Consider the following 2,237-nt stretch of genomic DNA (forward strand, 5'->3'; position numbering starts at 1 on the left):
ACAAAATTTAAGAACATTTACCAGTAAAATGAACTAACACTTGGATAGGAGAAAAAAGAATAGGAAGGAATCATGGAGGATGAAGAACATCTATTCAAAGTGAGAGTGTGAAGTGATGACTACTTAAGGTCCACATTGTTGTTTTCTGAACATTAGCTTACTTGTCAAGGAGAAAAATCTCTGGCATGGAAGGAGAAAACCACACAGAAGTATCAGAGTTCCTCCTGCTGGGCCTCTCAGACGATACTCAGTTAAAGCCCCTCCTCCTCTGGATGTTCTTGTCCATGTATCTGGAACCTGCTCATCATCCTGGCAACCAGCTCTGACTCCCATCTCCACACCCCCATGTACTTCTTTCTATCCAACGTGTCCTTTGTGGACATTTGTTTTACATCTACCACTGTCCCCAAAATGCTTGTGAACATCCAGGCACAGAGCAAAGACATTTCCTATTTAGAATGCCTCACACAGGCTTATCTTTTTTGATGGTTTTGGTTGAAATGGGTAATCTTCTACTGCCAGTGATGGCTTTTGATTGTTTTGTGGCCATCTGTCACCCCCTAAACTACACAGTCATCATGAACTCTCACTTATGTGGCCTCCTGATCCTGATTCCATGGATCATTGTTTTCTCAGTCTCCATGTTTCATGTTCTGCTGATGCAGAGACTGTCCTTTCAAAAAGGACTGAATTCCCCCACTTCTTTGAACTAACCCAGATTCTCAAGGTGGCCAGCTCAGATACTTTCATCAATAACATCTTTGTATATGTGGCCACTGCTGTCCTGCGCATGTTTCCTGCCAGCAGCATCCTCTTCCCTTACTATCAGATTGTCTCCTCCTTATTGAAGATGTCCTCCACTGTTAGCAAATATAAAACCTTTTTCTTCCCATGGAAGTGCAATTGCCTCAGTGATGTATACTGTGGTAAGCCCCATGCTGAACCCCTTCATCTATAGCCTGAGGAAAAGGATGTGAAGGGGCCTCTGGGAAGACTCCTCAGAATAGCCTCTCATCCCTGATGAATCAAGTAACAAAGAACTAAGAGGATGTATCATCTCTGAGACAACTGCTGTGCTTTTCAATGCCCTATTTGACTACCCTAAAATTTTTGCTACTTAATTTTCTGTTCCCAAAGCATCATTACTTGGCTTTGTATGTTTATATTTATGCCTCAGGCATTTCCCTGGTCATTCCTTCTAAAATTTTTCCATAGGTGGTCCTCAGTATTTTCATTTTAGTTTTTATACAGTTGTTAAAAACTTGTCATTTGATTTAAAGTCAAATTTAGGGATGTCAACATGGATTAATAGTTAAAGGCATTTTCATCAAGCCTAACAGCTTTAGTTCATTCCTCAGGGCATTCATACTGGACAAAATGAACTGATTCTCACCAGTTGTCCTCTGATTACCATATGAACACCATGCATGGGTACACATACACACACACACACACACACAGACACACAAAAATAAATGCAATAAAATTTTAATGTTTAAATTCATTCAGGTGTTTATTCATGTCCTCTATGAATGCTTTGAATATATTTATAATTGTTCTTTTTATTCTTTTTCAGATTTAATATGAGTTATTCTCATCAGGGAAGACTACTATGGGACTGAAAGTCTTTGGAGGAGTCATACTGTCTTGCTTATTTTGTATTGCATACTTGTACATGGGGAGTTGCACATCTTTCATTGATTGTGGCTTTCAGTATGTTTCTGGCCTATCTGTTTTTGGTGGGCATTTGGATCTCTGTTTGATGTTAATCCTACTTAACTTTTTTTAACAACTAGATAATGCTTGATTTTCAGTCTTGTGGCCACTCAGTAATAACTCTTGGGTTGGATAGCTGAAGTGATCCCTGCTAAGTTGGGGAAAGTGTGACTTCTGACCTGACCAAATAGCATTCTGCATGAGTCACTAAAGAGGAGGATGGGTTGTCAGGGTTGATGCAGGTGTGCCCTCTGATCAAAGGAGGGGACTGGTGCTGGTACTCCTTGGAATCAGGTGCTGAAATGCTGGGATATAGATTTAGAGATCATGACCACTAGCCTGATGAAGAGACAGGCACACCAAGTGGTTTTTGAGAGAGCAGAGGTAACGGTTTTGAAGGATGATAGGTGTGTGAACTGTAATACAGAATCCCAAAAGTAATCTCCACAGGTACTTTAACTGTAAAATTCCAGGTTCTGGAATGAGCCAAAGGTCTAGCATCTGATTTGGAAGTGTGTGCT

At 40.5% G+C, this 2,237-nt stretch overlaps 1 pseudogene; it reads left to right on the top strand.

Moving 5' to 3' along the window:
• The first annotated feature begins 167 nt into the window (after positions 1-167).
• On the top strand, positions 168-1,021 carry LOC103736378 (annotated as a pseudogene).
• Positions 1,022-2,237: the final 1,216 nt, after the last annotated feature.

The sequence above is a fragment of the Nannospalax galili genome, unplaced genomic scaffold, assembly GCF_000622305.1.
Source record: "Nannospalax galili isolate Female #2095 unplaced genomic scaffold, S.galili_v1.0 scaffold558, whole genome shotgun sequence".
NCBI lineage: Eukaryota > Metazoa > Chordata > Mammalia > Rodentia > Spalacidae > Nannospalax > Nannospalax galili.